Source organism: Lissotriton helveticus, chromosome 3_1 (assembly GCF_964261635.1).
Source record: "Lissotriton helveticus chromosome 3_1, aLisHel1.1, whole genome shotgun sequence".
Classification (NCBI taxonomy): Eukaryota; Metazoa; Chordata; class Amphibia; order Caudata; family Salamandridae; genus Lissotriton; species Lissotriton helveticus.
This window is the reverse complement of record NC_136061.1, coordinates 2,040,651,122-2,040,669,459: the sequence shown is the minus strand read 5'-3', so window position 1 is coordinate 2,040,669,459 and position 18,338 is coordinate 2,040,651,122. Positions and strand designations below refer to the sequence as shown.

General features: G+C 43.4%; 1 protein-coding gene and 1 pseudogene across 2 annotated transcripts in view; both read right to left on the bottom strand.

The window, feature by feature from the left end:
- Positions 1–18,338, bottom strand: part of AGBL1 (AGBL carboxypeptidase 1) — a 4,192,795-nt gene that overhangs the window by 2,185,792 nt on the left and 1,988,665 nt on the right. The gene's annotated exons all lie outside the window — the stretch shown is intronic.
- Positions 731–3,457, bottom strand: LOC144824084 (sarcosine dehydrogenase, mitochondrial pseudogene; annotated as a pseudogene).

Sequence of the window (18,338 nt, the reverse complement as noted above, 5' to 3'; positions counted from 1 at the left end):
CCGTTACCGAATCGGTAAAAATACCGATTCGGTATTTTACAGATTCGGTAAATTTACTGATTCAGTAAATTTACCGAATCTGTAAAAATGGCCCCCTACACACCAAATACCCATTTACCGGTCGGTAACAGCCGAAATCGGCTGTTACCGACCGGTAAATGGCCTCCTACATCTGGCCCTTAGTCCTGTATCCAGCCCGGGCTCCATCGTGGTTGGACTGAACTTGTGATTTGCTCCTGATCTACCACGACCAGATTGTTCCTAATTGCTTGATTTTCACAAAGTCTTTAAAATTGCACATCTCTGGTTCTACTAGTTGGAGATTTGCTATTTTTGTGTCAAATAATGTATTACATTGTCCTCCTTGTTTACTGATTCGCTGTGGGATTTTTCTTGTGTTGTGTTTTCTCTTTGTTACTGTTTCTGTTCTGCATAATTACTTTTTTTTTTTTTAATAGCAAAATATTTCCTATTTTATTAGTCTAAACATCAGGTATAGACCAGGAGGGATGATCACATTCTGTCATGTTCCCAAATCAACCAGTCTGGGGAAGTGTCCTGCCAGTTCTGCCTTTCCATAAATGGGACACATTAACAAGATTGTTGAAGGACACATGTAAGTTTCAATCACACATTCTGGATGAATTATATAAAGCACCACGATGCATCATGGGCACCACCATGCCCAAGGCATCTAGAATGCAGTTGTGTAGGAGTCTTTGTGGGGCTCTTGGTTTGTACTCTCCTATGGTTCCGCAAGGGGTCTGCAGTATCAGTATATCCCTTTAACTCGCTTGTTCTCTGGGTCGAATACTCCCTTCAAATGGACCTTGGCTGGGTAGGTTACACCCATCCGTTCCAGCATGTACTCACCATCACGAACAAAATCCAAAGACACAGTTCCCCCGTCTGGGTTGAGTAGGTAGCCATAGGCAATGGTTTTGTCAATAGTGAATCCATAATCTCCCTTGCGGATGTCTCCAGGGCCTCCCTCCCTAGGAAGGGAGTGTTGGACTTAAGCTTGCACGTGAATGCCAGTCCTGCTTCCAGCGGAGTGTCATCACAACGCAGGTCTTCATGCCAGTGCTTGTACCCTTTTTCGATGCTGAGAGTCAATTGCCCGGTATCCCCCATTTATGATGCCGTGCTTGGCGCCAGCTTTCATCACTGCCTGGTACACTGGCATGCAGGCCTCATTGGGCATGTGCAGTTCCCAGCCCATCTCCCCCACGAATGTCAATCGAATTGCACGTATCGTGTGACCGGCAGCCTTCACGACTTGATGAGTTGAGAAGGGGAAAGCCTCATTGCTCAGGTCAGCCTCTAGCACCTCTTGCAGCACAGCATGGCTGGATGGTCCCTGCACACTAATCATGCCCATGTCATTGGAGAGGTCGACCATGGTGCATTGGAACTTCATGTCCTGAAGCATTGACGTGATGTAGGACCAGTTGTGCTGGGCAACACCTCCACCAATGGCAAGATAATAGCCGTCCCCTTTAAATTTTGGGGCAAGTACAGAGTCTGTGTCTCCAGGATTGATCAGGCTAACCGTGATGTCACCCTCAGTACCGCCAAGTTTATTCAACATACATGTGTACACAGTTGATCCAACAGGCTTGCTCATGTTGGCGGTAAAAAGCCAATCAACCGCTTTCTTTGCATCTGGGCCAAACAGGTAGAATTGTCCAAAGTAGGACATGTCAAACACTGCCACCGCCTTCCTGCAGGTTAGGCTCTCTCGCTTGATCACATCTTGATGAGGGGGAAATTCAAAGGTGTATTCCTGCTCCAGGATTTAGTCGTAGTTGTAGTCTTTATGGGGCACGTGGTCATATGCACCGTAGTAATCGTAGTCCAGAATCGGTGCTGATCTCGTTGGGTTAAACCAACCCGGCCTCTCCCAGCCATGCCTCTCCTGGAACACACAGCCTTGTCTGAGCAGCTTCTGGTGAAGTGGAAGATGCCTCATACTCCGACCAGCTAGTGGTTCATCATTCCTGAAGACAATCGAGTAGTTCTTTGCGTAGGACTCGTGACAACGTTCGCGTATCCACCGGTTGTTATTTGTCAGAGAGTGATGGAATCGCCTCATATCATAGCCATACATATCCTTTTCAGGACGTCTATGTACTATCCAATGAGCCAGCTCCTTTCCACAGCCCCCTCCAAGCATCATCCCAGCACTATTGAAGCCACATCCCAAGAAGAACCCTCGGACGCTTCCCCCATAAGAGGCTTGTGGTCAGCTGTGAACGATTCTGGTCCGCACACAGTCGATTTAATCCCAGTTTTCTCCAGGACCGGGACTCTATTTATAGCACCTTCAATGTGCTGGCTAAAGACATCCCAGTCAAGATCGAACAGGCCAAATGCAAACTTTTCTGAAACCTCTTCCCAGAATATGGGATTGGACTCATAGCCACCCACGGAGAGAGCGTCGCCCTGGAGACGGAGATAGACCGAAGCGTCGTGGTCTCGAACATTCGGCATATTCTGAATCCCTTCGATCCGTTCTGTGACCACATAGGCATGATGCATCGCCACTAGAGGCACGTTTACCCCAGCCATCTGCCCTAGTGCTCTCGCCCACACACCCGCACAGTTCACCACACAGGGAGTCTGGATAGTTCCATGCTCCGTCTCCACTGCTGCACCCGCTTCACACCCAGGTCATCCATCCACACCTGCACACCAGTGACTGGGCAGTTCTCAATGACCAGAGCTCCCCTGGCGCTGGCGGCCCTGGCAAGGACGGTGCAGGTCCCAGCTGGGTCCATTGTGCCATCATTTGGGACATACAGGGTACCATAAAGATCATCAACGTTCATCAGTGGGTAGAGGTCCTTGGTTTCTGCTGGAGACAGTACATAAGATTCTACTCCATACACCTTTCCCAGAGACATCAGCCTTTTGTACTCATCCAGTCGCTGTTTGTTGGAGGCGATAAAGAGTCCCCCATTCTGTATCCAGCCGGTGTGGAGACCAGTCTCCTCCTCCAGGTCTCGACTCACCACATTCCGCGTGTGGGCCAACAATTCCACCTCAACATCACTGGGACGCAGCTGCCAGATGAGGCCTGCTGTATGCCAAGTGCTCCCTGATGTCAGACGGTCCCTCTCCAATAGGACTACGTTCTTGACTCCAAGCTTCGCTAGATGGTAGGTCGTTTGGCATCCTAGACTACCCCCGCCAATCACAACCACCTCTGCAGATTTGGGGAGCGCCTTGGTTGGCCCTTTGGCTTCAGTGCTTTCTTCTTTTAGAGTTTTGGTGTACGGGACGCTCTTCTCAGACGTCTGGCTCACACTACTACTGGAGTATCTGGCGTTTCGCCTTAGCGCAGGTGTCCTGTAGGAAACAGCTTTTATAAAAGCCTGTCTCAGGGGGGACATAATGACCAGTCTGTGCAGAATCATGCCTGTGTCCCCTGCGCCTTCACTTCCAAGGCCCGGTGTGTTGTTCTGCATAATTACTAATGGCGGCTGCTTGTATTTGAAAGTTGTGGGGCAATAAGGCAAATATTTTGACCACTTTCAGGCACTGTTAGAAACCAGGAATGCCTCTCCTCTTCCCTTGCTGCCAGTTAGCAGCAATGCCCCGTCCCAAAACTTAGCTCAGGCTGGACATAATGAAAAATAAAATGCTTTTAAAATCATCTTAGTACCATTTTATTATTCATGTTTGCTGCACTGGCAGCAAGGTGGGCGACACTCCTCCACCCTAATGGAGGAACCCCCACTGATAAATACTTTGCACATTGCCTCTAAGTTAAGCCTGACTGCTATTGTGCCACCCTACCAGAGGATAGAGCCCGGGTTCATTTAGTGTTTGTTGTGTTTCAAGCTAACCAGAATTGCTGTTGCTCATCAAATAGGGCTTCACCCCCCTCAACCAGTTACCCCATTTCCTACAGACTGTTCTGCAATCTATTATATGGAGAACACGGAGAAGCATGTTCCCAGTAGGAATGGGAGGCAGATTTTGAATCATATATAGGGTTCTGGTTCGAGGAAAAGGATATTTACATATTTGAGGAGGGTGGCAGTGGTGGGATACATTTTCAAAATATATTCAGGCGATTCATTGGGAAGATGGCGTAAAGTGGCAAGAATCACAACATTTTTAAATGTTTGATAGAAATTTGGGGAAAAAACATTAGGGAGGTATGGGCATTCAGCAGTAGGCCAGGCATTTAAAATAATTGGATGCGAAGAATTGGCGTGAGAACCGGGGGAAGGATTGAAACATGACACAAAGCCAATCCCCATTTTAGGCCATATAATTTGGTTGAAAATGGCAGATAGAGACATCAGGCTCCTTTTATATTCTTTGAGCCCCAAAACCCTGCTCCTCACCCATGAGACTGCAGATCTGCGAGAACAGCTCCGAAATATAGAAAGAAATATAAAACATACAAATGTCGATGTGTAGGAATCAATGAGTTTTATGTTTTCCACCTGAGAAATAAGGTTTGCCCTTCTTGAGTACAATGTCTGATGAACAATGCAAAGCATTCTAATAATGTGAATTACTGAAGTACAAATCTATATATATTGATGAGTTTGGGTACCACTTGGAAGTTTGTTTGAATTTGATTTCTTAACTTAAAAAGAAAGAAAAACAGACAAACTTCGGCAGTAATGACTTGCACTGCTTCGTCCCTCTCTGTTATGTTTTGGAAGTTTGCAAGCAGTGATGACTGAATGCTCTAGTTAGGAATGAGAGACCAAAAGCATTGTAATTTTCCCTAACTTTTTTTCTGTTGCAGTCCTTATTTAGGGTTAACTTGGCTCAAAGACATTGGAGCGCTTTGCATGAGCAGCAGATTACATTACCCACGGTCAGACTCATTATTTATCTTTTGTGAGACAAGAGGGGATTAAATCATTTTCCCAGAATCAGAGGATGTTGAGCAGATGCCGGGGCTCAAACCTGATTTCCCAGTTCTGGCCACATCTCCTCTTGTTCGTTTTAATGCTCTTTAGCTTAGCTATAACTCACTTTGCTTGTGACCGAACAGCATGTGAAAGACCAGCAGATGCATTATATTCATGCTAAAGTATAATCCTTGGAATGGCAAGCCAGATTTACCCTGGTTATTGCATATTTCCTATGTAATCATAGCTTATTTCGGTTTCTGAGGCCCTCATCTCATTAGATCGGTCAGATACTTCTTATATGGAACTTTGTATTCTCATTAAAATGGTCTGTTAGAACAATGGCATTTTGTTTTCTGGTTCTGCAGACAATGTGATCCCAAAAAGGTTCTGGGTACTGTTAAAAATGGGGTTTTCTGGTTGGGTGTGGTATACACCCGAGCCAAGCAGAACCCACCACGCCTGTCAGGGTAAGCTGCATACACAACTGAGATAAGCTGTACTCACCTTCTGCTAGCTTTGCATAGAGCCGGCAGCCTTATCAAAAGAGGCAATGTGTAAAGTATTTGTGCAACACACCTGCACAGTAAAGCAATGAATACATCACAAAAAAACTCCACACAAGTTTATAAAAATATAGCTGTTTGAATTAGGATCAACATAAGTCCAAAATGATAAAAATACTTTTCAAGTTATAGCGTTTTTAAGTTTACATGTAAAATCGCAGTGCTGACAGACATACAGTCGTCCTTCTTAGGGTAATTACAGTGGTAATCTGTGGCGAGTGATGGCAGAGCTAGTTGCAGTCATGTGATACCGGGGGGGAAGAACAGGGATCCCGACAAGGGATCAACAGGTATGAGTCTTGTGCCGGGCAGGCTCCCAGGTACCCTAAACCAAGAATTAGCCAGAAGTCTCTCGGGACCAGGGTGCACAAGGTATTGGGCTGCCATGCAGCGCTGGGTAGACATAGTACCTGCCAGTGCAGGAGCTATCGTCATGACACTGGGGACCCTCCTGTGGGGAAAGCGGTGTGGCGTCGGGCTATGCAGATCTGCTCCAGGGTGGTCACTGCAGGCTCGTCCAAAACCCGCATTGCTGTTGGGGACGTTTGGTTGTTATGACAACTCAGGGGCCCTGCTGGAAAGAGTTCACTCGACTCGGCTCTGGCCCATGTCAGTGCTTATACTGAGACTGTAGAGCTGAACTGGATACTTGCAGCACAAAGAGAGCGCTCTATACCGGTGAAGTGTGGCACTTGCTTCTTTATAGCCCTTTCTGATGCAGAGCGGAGCGCTGGGGACACGATGGTGCTCATGTAGTGGCTCTTGTAGAAAAATAGTAAAAAGTCAGAAAGCAAAGTCTTTGATGGCCCTGAGACTTAGGGGAACAGGGGCAAGTCAACAAGCCCTTGGAGAACATTCACAATCACTATTCAGAAGCAGCAGGCCAGCACAGCAAAGCAGGTAGCAAAGTGGCAGTCCCTCCGGCAGCTCAACGAGCTGCTGACCAACATAGCCAAGCAGCAATCTCTCTTAACATCACAGCAGTCCTTCTAACAGTGTGCAGATGGGGAGCCAGCAATGTCTTGATACAGGTCCAAAAGTGTCTGATTCAACGGGTCAGAGACCCAGCACTTATATCCAAATGTGCCTTTTAAGTGGAGGTGACTTCAAAGCAGAGTCTGTGTTTCAAGTGCACATGTCCCCTTTCAGCCCAGTCCTGTCTGCCAGGCTGACCCTGGGAGGTTAATCAGTGCTTTGTGTGAGGGCAGGACAATACCTATTGAAGTGTATTTGTCAGTCCCTTCCATTCCCTCTGCCCTGGAAGAACCATCAGTATGCAGATGAGTGCAGCTGAGTGTCCATTGTTTGTGGCTGTCTAGAGGGAATGCACAAAGTATAGCTGTCACCCAAACGCAGACATGTATTGAAGGAAGGCTGCAAGCACACAGATTTATAAGCACAGATAAATGTCCACTTCCTAAAAATGGCATTTCTAGAACAGTAATGTATAATCCAACTTCGAAAGTAAGGAGCATATATCATTACCATTCTAAACATATCAACCATGAAAAAACTACTTATTTTTGCTCAGGAATTACCACTTAAAAGTGTATAAAGGAATTCCCAATGCTAACCCATGAGAGGTTTGTTTGTCACTACCAGGACATGCAAAACATAAAAGAACATGTCCTGCCTTGTATTCACATAGCACCCTTCCCAAAGGGCTACCTTGGGCTTACCTTAGGGTTGATCTATGTTTAATAACAGGGTAGTTTAAGGCTGAGCAAGTAGTTTTAATTGTCAAGTCAAAGTGGAAGTAAACTGCACACACAGGCACTCTGGTAACAGGCCTGAGACAGATTTAGAAGACTACTTATGTGGGTGGCATAATGATTGCTGCAGACCCCCTGATAGCATTTGAAGTACGTGCTCTGGCTATATGGTATACCACTATACAAGGGACGTACCAGTAAAACACATATGCCAATCAGGTATACACCAAAGTCATCATGTTTAGTGGAGAAGCACATGCATTTTAGCACTGGGTAGCAGTGGTAAAGTGATCAGAGTCCTAAGGCCAATAAAACAATTTAGCAAAAAGAGAAGGAAGACAAAAGGTTCGGGGCTTCAGACAGGTCCATTTTGCAGCATGTATTTTGGCCACAGGCCAATAGTAAGGATCCACTGTGAAACTTTTCATAAGCTCGATCCAAAATCCTCTCTCATAGAGCAATGGGAACAAATTACAAAAATGGTAACTTTTCACAATACTGGCTTATTTAATCCAATACTGAACAATGGGCATTATTATATTGCATATGTGGGATTTCCATTTATGTTGGGGTCAACTGTGATATTGGTTACAATTGAAGTTGTATACATTAAGATTAAGTGGATTACGCGGATATTTGTTTGTAGCACATGCATTACAGTGAGAAAGTAAGAAAGATAAAGTTCAGAGATTGGGGTAGTCAAGAGGAGATTGATACATTGAGTTTGGTAACATGTTCAGTGACAACATTTTGGGTACATCTTATAGGAAACATGCTGGCATTTGCTGTCACAGTCACAAGATGCCAAACGTGAATATTGCGGTCCTTCATAACAAAATGACCGCAGGTCTTGTTACACGCAAGACTCTTATTGACATTACTGTTCTAAAGATTCAGGTTACAGTAAAAAGTGGGTTTGAGAGTAACTTAAGCACACATACTGTTGCTTAAAGAAGAGACAAGTGAATGTCATTGATAAGACAGCAAACAGATGAAGAGTTACACCTTCCCAAACTGATATGAAGAGTCCTTGTTTGGAGTGTGCATATAATCTTAATGTAATTTCGGATTAAAAATAATACCTACAAAAAATGAGCCATGAAGATACTTTCAAGAAAAAAGCACTGCATGCCTCTTTTGCAAAGAGCTCGCAGCATTTGCCCTGTAAATTCCTAGATACATTATCATGAATGTAGACATAATACAACATATTTGTGTGCAATATATTGGGGAGTATTAAAATTCCCCATATCACATCATGGTTCATGCAAAGCGAGCCATCATCAATGTAAACAGCCATCCTTGGATTGCCAACTCACTTGTAGTTTGTTTGAGGCATTTGCTAGCCTACGTCGTACTGCTCTCCTGCCGCTACGGTTAATTTACCGCTATCCCAGAGCTCTTTTCCAAAGTAAACAAATGATTTTGCATGGCTTCTGCAGCGAATGAGGCTCCTGAGAACACTCTTGATGTAGAGCAGTTGTAGATAGGGTACTGTAAAACAAGCATCCTTTCTATTTCATTATAGATTTCTACATCCTTAATAGCTTTTATCTCTTTTCAGCTTGAAGATAAAAGCGCATTGATCGGGAGGTTATAGCACTGAAATATATTTTTATCCATGCAGAACAAGGGCGTTAGAGAACAAAACTAATTTTGCTGCCGCTAAATATCTTTTATGTATATGTTTTTTATGGGCTTAAAGGGGAATTTCCATGAAGCATTGTTTTGTCATTTAAAGGCCAAAATTAAATATTCTTAGACTAACCCAATCTTTTTAGTTTTTTCTAAAGTAATTTCTGTAAATTTTCATTAGATTTTAAAAGCTTGAAGTTAACAGTTGAGAGCCACAACCTTCCCTCATCCTTGCTATTCTATGGCACATTTCAAGTGAAAGAGAGACACGTTGTTACATTGTCGTTGCACGTGGAGCACTCATGCCAATGAATCCACATAGAGTGACTAATTTCTACTTTAAATGTATTATAAAAAAGCAAAGAGAGAAAGCTGGCAACTGACAAGCATTGACGTTCAGCTGGTATAGACAGAACAAAGTGATAGAAACTAGAAAAACATTAATAGACGACGTTGGGATTTTGTATTGTGGGCCATTCAATGTCTAAAAATGTGTTGGCCGAAATAAATCTAGGTCTGTAGGAAAGTGACCTTTTTGATAGGGCCACCCCCACGTTTTGCCTGGTATATGATTCGATTTTGACTGGATGTGTAAGGGGTTCCTGCTAACCATGTACCCAGTGCCAGACCTCTTTCCCCAAAACTGTGCAATTATTTTCTGCAATTGGCAATACCTTAAGTCCCTTCTGTAAGTCCCTAGTAAATTGTACCCCTGATTCCTAGGACCTGAGGCAATAAAGAGGGTCCCTAAGAGCTGCAGCATGCGTTGTGCCACCCTAAAGGACCACTCACCAAGCTGATGCAAACTTTCACTGAAGGCTGCATGTCTTGGTGCGACAAAAGTAAAAACACGACATGACAGACATCCCTGTGTGTCATGTCCCATAACATGGCATGTAATATTTGCAAGTCACCCCTACAGCATAACTTACAGCCATAAGGCAGGGTACCTTATATTACTTATGAGGACATATATGCCTTGTGCTGGTCAGTTACATTACTGTTAGTTCTTGGGAACAGGGAAGTCATGTTAAAACATTTGCTGGACACTGGTAAAAATGAATTTGCAGTATTCCCCAGCAACACACTGGCTTCATTGAAAAGAGGGATGTTCGGTATTAAACATCTCGCATTAATAAACCCACGCTTATGCCAGTGTCGGATTTAGAGATACATGCACAAAGAGAGCTCCTTAGAGGTGCTCCCTGAAAACCTAACAGCTCGTGCTGCAGACTGGCTGGCTTTTGTCAGCCTGCCACGAGAGATGACTGCCTGACCCACAGAGTGAGTGCCTCTGCTCTCCGGGGGCCATAAACCAAGCCTGCTTGAGGATGGGATGACATGCACCCATGTCCACAGGACAACCAGCGGATTAGCTTACCGAGGCCGGGAAGCTTTAAAGAGGCCCACAGCCTTTTGTCAGCAAATCTGGTTTCAATCACAGGAGAGGAAACCGACCCCCCTGTTCAGCGCTCTTGGCACCTAGACAGGCTGGAAAATTATCTAGGCAAGACAGGTGTGTTGAACCTCAGGTGAGTACCACCCCTGAACAGGGCTACCTCAATTGGATGCGACTTTTCAGAAGTGGTCATTTTTGTGATGGCAAATTTAGGATCTCTGAGACAGGTTTATGCTAATTTCCCCAGGTAGTGGTCAGATAGGGTACATAGTTACCCCAGGGGTAAGTTGCCCATTTGCTACTACCTTATACTGTCCCAACCCCTCTAAATTCAGTATTTAGGAGAGTCATGGCACCAGGAAATCAGATCCAGATGACCTTCAAAGAAGAGGGACACGTAGAGCAGTAAAAGCAAAGACTAAGGATGAACAACTATCTTGATCTCCGCCCCGACATCTGTCTGTAGTCTCCTCGTCAAATTGTACCAAAATTGTCTCGTCCTGCAAGCTGTTGTGCCTCCAAAACCCGGTCAGACTGCCTGCCCTGAAAAAGACTCAAAAAGTCAGATGGAGCAGTTTTGCTGCTTTCCAGAATCCTGCAGGCACCCCAAAGAAGACTAAGAGACTGCAGAGCCACACAAGTCTGATTCTGCAAAGCACCATTGCACCCGCACTTCCCAAACTGCAGTGGGCCAATGGTGTCAGTGTGCTCCCCTGTCATGTCGTTTCTATAAACCTATATAGGATCTGCGCGTTTAGACAAAGTAGACTGTAGGAATGGTGTCCAGACTGATTCCAGACACCCCACTGGGTATGTTCGCCTGTATACCAGCTAGCTCACAGTGTCACTGTAAAGTCCTCTTACCAAGGAGAGAATAGTTCTTGGCAACTATCGAACATGACAACTCTGTCCCATCAGGGACCTTGGAAACAGTACAGTACTTTTCGCTCAGTCACTTGTGCTCACTTTGTCTCAGACAGATACATAGAAATAAACAATTAGTATTTATTGAACCAGCGTCATTCTGGTGTAAAATTGGTGTGCTGAAACAACCATAAGACAGAAACAGATTTATGTTATTTTAAGCACAAACAGAGCAAATGGATAGTAGATTTTTACCATAGTGGTAAAAACAATAAATATACGCAAGCATATAAATACATGACAGTAACAATGTGTACTCCTACGATGCACCCCTAACTAGATGTACCTGAGTTCACATAGCATGTATGTAGGCATAGAGCCAATAATCCCCCTAGGCTGAAGCCAACCCCATTACCTGAAGTGAGAGACTGTGGGACCACCTCTTGGTCCTGAGATGGACATCCCGCGAGAGATGTCAGACCCCTGCGAGCTGTAGTGTCTGTGTGCAGGAACCTCAGCATCTCAAATCAGTTTGTCAGCATGGAATTCTTTCTCCTCTTCCTGCCTTGGCAAAGATATGGTGTATATATACCCAAAAGGTACCCTCAAGGGATTCTACCATGCTGTGACATGTCGGCTGAGGATGACGGAAGGGATGACCCTTATGCATAGTTGTTATGCAGAAGATGGTAATCCTGCTGTGATTCTGAGAATCTTCATGCATAATTAATGAGGCTAGTTTTCGCGAAAACCACACAACATTTTATGCAGTGATTAGCTAGGTAAAAGGTAAATACCAAAACCCGTTATGTAGTGTAATGGTACAGTAAATGTAGGTGAAGGGTCAGGAGACTACATAACACCCCAAGCCCTCAAAAGACAGAATCGACTTTGGTTTTGCCCCTCATTAACTGTCCGCAGCCTGCAGACTCTGTTTGTAGGCTCCTTCCACCCCGACTGCTCCCGATGATAAAAATGCCAACACCTAAAGACACCTCTGCAACTTTCATCCCTGGCTCGTGTAGAAGAGGACTAAAGGTGTCCCCACGTCCCCTAGCATTGTGAGAGCTGAGCTCACTTGTTGGTTTAGCCCGACTGGTTTCCTAGTCCAAGTCTGCAATCTCTTTTCGACCGGACCGCTCCCCATAGGATAACTGTTAGATCTTGGTATTGTATTTCAATGTTATGTCATGACATTAGGGTACTCTAGGAAACTGTTGCTGCATTATAATGCAGCTGGGCACTGGACTCAGGTTCTGGAATGTAACGATGGGAGACAGAGAGACTCCAGGGCACGGCTGGCAGCTGAGTTGGTGAGTTCCCACAAGCCGTTCCAGATATCTTCAATAAAAGGATAAACCACCAAAAAGGGTGATTTGTCTTTTTAAAAATAGCTACAGGGATGGGATCTTCACAAAGAAGTTGAACCAATTGATAGGATCTTACTCCCGACAACTTCAAGATATCTGCTTAGGAAGGTGGCCCCTGGAGCACAGAGTTTGACTACCAACGAGTGTGACATACTCGAAGTGCTGATAAAGCGGGTCGACAAAGTGACAGTGAGCAACACAAAATGACTGAAAATTTGACAAGGTGTACTGCCTGGAACAACAGATGTGGCGTGTTCATGAGCACCATTGTGGGCAACCATGGTTACGTCTAGTGTCCCGGTGTCAGTTGGAGATTCTTCACTTTTCAAAGAGGCTGCTGCAGCTGTGCCGACACAACGTAGGTGCATTCTGAGAACATGTTGCCATTTTGTCGACGTGCTCTGTCATGCCCCAACGTGCTGCCATTTTGAGGAAGTGTTACGTTTAGTTGTTATCGTTATAGTGTACTGAAGAGATGTGGTACCATTCCATCAACCTGCTCTGAAGAGCAACGATGTGTCATCATTTTTAGGAAGTGCAGTGTTTCGGCGCTGTGTCTGGCAAGAAGAACTGCACTGCGATATTCTTCCAAGCAGTTATTTGGCACAGTTGCTCTTTTTGTGTACCGGCATTGCTCTGCTGGTTGATTCTTCGGCTGCATCACTGACGGGAATGCCACACCAGAGAAGTAAGTCCAAGAAAGTTGGGTGGGCATTACTGGTTTTTTGGAGTAGTAATCTGGTGTACCTTAGCGTCCCTGCAATAAGGCATCAAAACATGTGAGGATATAGGGAGAGCATCACAGTTGTACACCAACACTCCTGTGGAAGAAAAATGACACTTAAGAATATTCTTCCACCTCCTTGTTTTTTACAATAACCAGGATCACCCTTCATGGATTGGGAGGATTGGAAAGAATCGTTCATAACATACATTTATGCAATTGGAGTGATGTGTAATTTTCGAAAAAAAAGTTTGCTATTTTAAAGAATTGTTTGGGTGTTGAGGGAAGGAAAGTATTTAAGACATTACCTAAACCTGTGAATGGAAACATTAATGTCAGCCCTGGAAGAGAATTATGGCAAAAAGCTCAGCATCGTTGTGAAGAGACATAAATTATTTTCTCAGGAACAGGAACCAGGAGAGTCAGTTGCACAGTATGTTGCCATACTAAGAAGGTTAGCTGTGACATGTAAACTTAAAGATCTCAGAGATGAGATCATAAGGGATCAGATGATCAACAGACTGTCCAATCTCAAAGTTCAAGAAAAATTACATGGTTTAAAGTATCCAATGCTAGATACAACTATTGAAGTGGCTAAATGTATGGAAAACACTTCCAGTTATGTAAAATAATTGGGGGGTGCATTCAAACTAAATCCAGTGGTAATTTGTGTGACATTGGTGTGATTAACAACCAAACTCACAAGGCAAAACTTTCTGGGGGTGTTCTCACAAAACAACAAATATTTAAAAGAAGTTGGTGTTTTAGGTATGGTAGCGAGAGACAAGCTTCAGAAGCAAAAAATTGTCCGGCTGCAGCATGCAAATGTTTGAAATATAACAAAGTGGGGCATTTTGCTAGGATGTGCAAAATGAAAAATTTGCAAAAGGAAAAAAATCTGCTAATTTAGTTGATACCATAAATGTAGGTTTTCATACAAAGGATTCTGTTCATTCAAAAGAGGAGGAGGTGGAGGTGGTAATGATTGACAATGGTGTAAATAAGTATTCATGTACCATAATGGTTGCATCTGGGAAGAATGATCATCCCCCCGAAGTGTGAAGTCATGGTAAATGACATTCCTGTACAGTTTTGGGTAGACTGTTGTTCATCTTTTACCATTATTGACAAATTGATATGGGTAAAGCTAAACACGCCATTATTAGTTCCCAAAGATGTAGAAACTGAAGGTTACTGTGGGGACAAACCACCTGTGCTGGGATACATCATGGCAAATCTAAAATTTCATGGTAAACACGAAAGGGGTAAAGTGTACATAGTTGAAAAAGGGAAATCGCTACTAGGTTGGAGAGAACAACGTGCACTGATTAGGATTTTAGATCCTCATCATCCGGCACCAGTTTTATTGACTCAAGATAAATGTGAATGGTTAACTGAATTTCCAGAATTGTTTACTGGCAAATTGGGTTGTCTAATTAAATGTGAGCGCAAGATTCTACTTAAAAACGATGCTAAACCAGTTGAAATTAAGCTACGTAATGTGCCATTGACAATAAGGGATGTTCTCAAAAAAAGAATTACAAACATTATGTGACAATGGGTTTTGAGCCAATCGAAGCCTCGGAGTGGCTTAGCTCCATTTTTATCGCGATGAATCCCAATAACAAAATCTGCATGTGTGTGGGATTGAGAAATTTAAACAAGTGCATATGGGTGGTTCGCCATCCTCTTCCTCGTATTAATGGAATGCTGTCAAGTGTTTCTGGGGTAGATATTTTACAACTTTTGATCTATCAAACACCTACCATCAGGTTAAATTACATGAAAAATCAAAGCATTTAATATTATTCATTACACCAGAAGGAGCTTTTCATTTTATCCGCATGCCATTTGGTCTGGCATCTGCAGTGTTTCAGAGGGTGATGGAGAGTATTGTAGGGAACATGTCAAATGTGCTGGTACATCAAGATGACATCTTAGTGTGGGGCAATGACATGATAGAACACAATGGAAATTCTCAGGAAGGTACTAACTAGGTTAGAGAAAACAGATGTAACAATAGGGTTGGACAAATGTAAGTTTGGTCAGACTGAAGTTGAATATTTAGGACATTCTTTGTCATATAGTGGGGTCAAGCCTAAACACAAGTTGGTGGAGGCTGTGGAGAATGCTTCTGCCCCTCAAGATAAAGAGCAGCTGAGGTCATTTTTGGGATTGTCTGAATATTATGCTAAATTTGCGCATCACTTTGCAGACAAAGTACATGTGCTTCGCAACCTCGTGAAAAAAGGTGTAACATACTTATGGACAGAAGAATGTCGAAAGGCATTTAATAAAATAAAGGAAGAAATTCTCATGCAGTGGCACAAAAACCTTTTCCGGCTGACCAAACCACCATTGGCACAGATGCTAGTGGATATGGTCTGGGAGAAATTCTAATGCAAAAATACTTAGGGAAGGGTAGTAGAATTCACCTCGAGGTTCCTGAAAGGTGCAGAGAAGTACTACTCTGTCACTGAAAAAGAATCACTTGCATGTTGGTGGGGGGTGCAGTATTTTTAGATTTTTATCTGGGGTACTAGGTTGGAGTTATGTACAGATCACAAACCTTTGATAGATTTGTCCTCCACTGCTGGATCAGCAAAAGCCACACCACATATTTCTTAATTGTTACATCGCCTACAAGAATATGATTCTGTGGTGAAATATGTCCCAGGTATAGAAAACATTAATGTGGATTGTATGTCCAGATTATCCTTGGATGTTGGTGTTGGTGAAGAAGATGATGACAAATTGGTGGCAGCCATTTCAGAGGTGTGCCGGGCAATAAGTGAGAACGAATGGAGGGATGCAATTAAGGGAGACCCTGTATGATGAAACTGGCAAGCAAACTTCCTGTAATTTACGGTTGGAAACTAGATGAAGATTTAAGATTATATAAGAATGTATGTGAGGATTTATCCGAAATGAATGGAGTCATAAGAAGAGGTCACAAGTTGGTGGTACCGGAGGGGTTACCTAGTAGACTGATTAGCATGATGCATGAAGGGCATGAAGGTATGTCTGCTATAAAAAGAAAAATCAAGATGGATTTCTGGACAGACAGATAAAAGGATATGTAAGAGATTGTATTTATGTACGTGCAGTGATAAATCGCATATTGCACAAGAGACTTCTATCAATTCTGTGGACTGGCCTCAGAAGGCCTGGGAGAAAGTTGCCAAAGATATATGCAGGCCGCTTGGGTGCTTGAGAATTCATGACAAATTTGTAGTAGTGAGGATGGATTATCACTCACAATGGCCTGAAGTGGCGTTTATGCATGAGGTGAAACCTACAAACCTGAGGACGTTTTGCGCTACAGCCCCCAACATATACAGTTAAATCAACAAAATGTAGCAGTGGGTCACAAGAAAGGATGGACTAACCATGTATCTGAAGAAACAGGAGAGAGAACCAAAATTGATGGTAAATCTAAATCAACTCATTACGTGAGTACGTGACATTACATTAGTCATCCGGGTACTCTTTCCATGTGAAAAAAATACCCATCAGTTGTCGATCGATACCGCCCTGTTCATCATCTGGGATCCTTCACACCAGGAAGGTAAGATTTTTTACCCACTGCAGATTAGAAAGATGTATGTAACTCATCTAACCAGCGAGGCCCAGTGATTTCTATAATGTATCTGGGTGTAAAGTGACAACTGTAGAGCAGTGCAAAATAACGTGAAACAAATAAAAAGTGAACAAAAGTGTGCTTCAGAAGCTAAAATTGGATAGAGAAGAGGCCAGGAAACTAGTATAATGTCACGTAATCACGTAATGAGTTGATTTAGATTTACCACCAATTTTGGTTCTCTCTCCTGTTTCTTCAGATACATGGTTAGTCAATCCTTTCTTGTGACCCACTGCTACATTTTGTTGATTTAACAGAAAATGGTCCCCAGTTTGTTTCAGTAGAATTGCAAAACTTTCTTAAAATTTGGGGAAAGGTCTTTTTGAGCGCTTCAACCATGTATTGTGCGAAAGCGTGCAATTAGCCATTTCTAACAAGATTTGTTGGAAAGAGCAAGTTAAGGACATGTTGTGGAATTACAGAACTACTCCCCATTCTGCTAAAGGAGAAACTCAATTTAGTTTATTGAAAGGATGGATACCTTGTACGGTGGCTGTTCCGGCATGGATGATGAGGTATGGAAGAAAACATTTCCAGCAGGAAGTGTTACATGAAAAAAATAGGAAATTACAACAACAGTGCGTGCAGAAACATCATGACAAAATAATAAAACAAAGGAAAGTTTTATGGTAGGAATGTTATATTACCTATATATAATTTAAAATATATATATTTAATTTTTTTATTTTTTATTTCCATTTACAACCTAAAAAAGAATCCCACCCTGGTCACTTTAAATACCCCTGCACCCCATAATCATAACCCACCGTTACTCCTTAAAATACCCCAGCACCCTTAAGGAGTAACCCATCCTGACGCTTAAAATACACCCTATACCCCAAAAACCATACCTAGCCCATAACCCTAAAAATACCCCTGTACCCACAAACACAAACCTAGCCCTAAACCCTAAAATTACCCCTGTACCCCAAAACCGATATCTACCCTAAACCCTAAAAATACCCCTGTACCCCAGAACCCATACCTAGCCCTGAACCCTAAAAATACCCCTGTACCCCAAAACCCATATCTAGCCCTGAACCCTAAAAATACCCCTGTACCCCAAAACCCAAACCTTGCCCTGAACCCTAAAAATACCCCTGTACCCCAAAAACCCATACCTAGCCCTGAACGCTAAAAATACCCCTTTACCCCAAAACCCATACCTAGCCCTGAACCCTAAAATACCCCTGTATCCCAAAACCCATACCAACCCTGAACCCTAAAAATACCCCTGTACCCCAAAACCCATACCTAGCCCTGAACCCTAAAAGTACCCCTGTACCCCAAAACCCAAACCTAGCCCTGAACCCTAAAAATACCCCTGTACCCCAAAACCCATATCTAGCCCTGAGCCCTAAAAATACCCCTGTACCCCAAACCCAAACCTTGCCCTGAACTCTAAAATACCCCGGTACCCCAAAGCCCATACCTAGCCCTGAACCCTAAAAATAACCCTGTACCCCAAAACCCTAACCTATACTTACCTAAACCCAAACCTTGTCCTGAACCCTAAAAATACCCCTGTACCCCTTGTACCCCAAAACC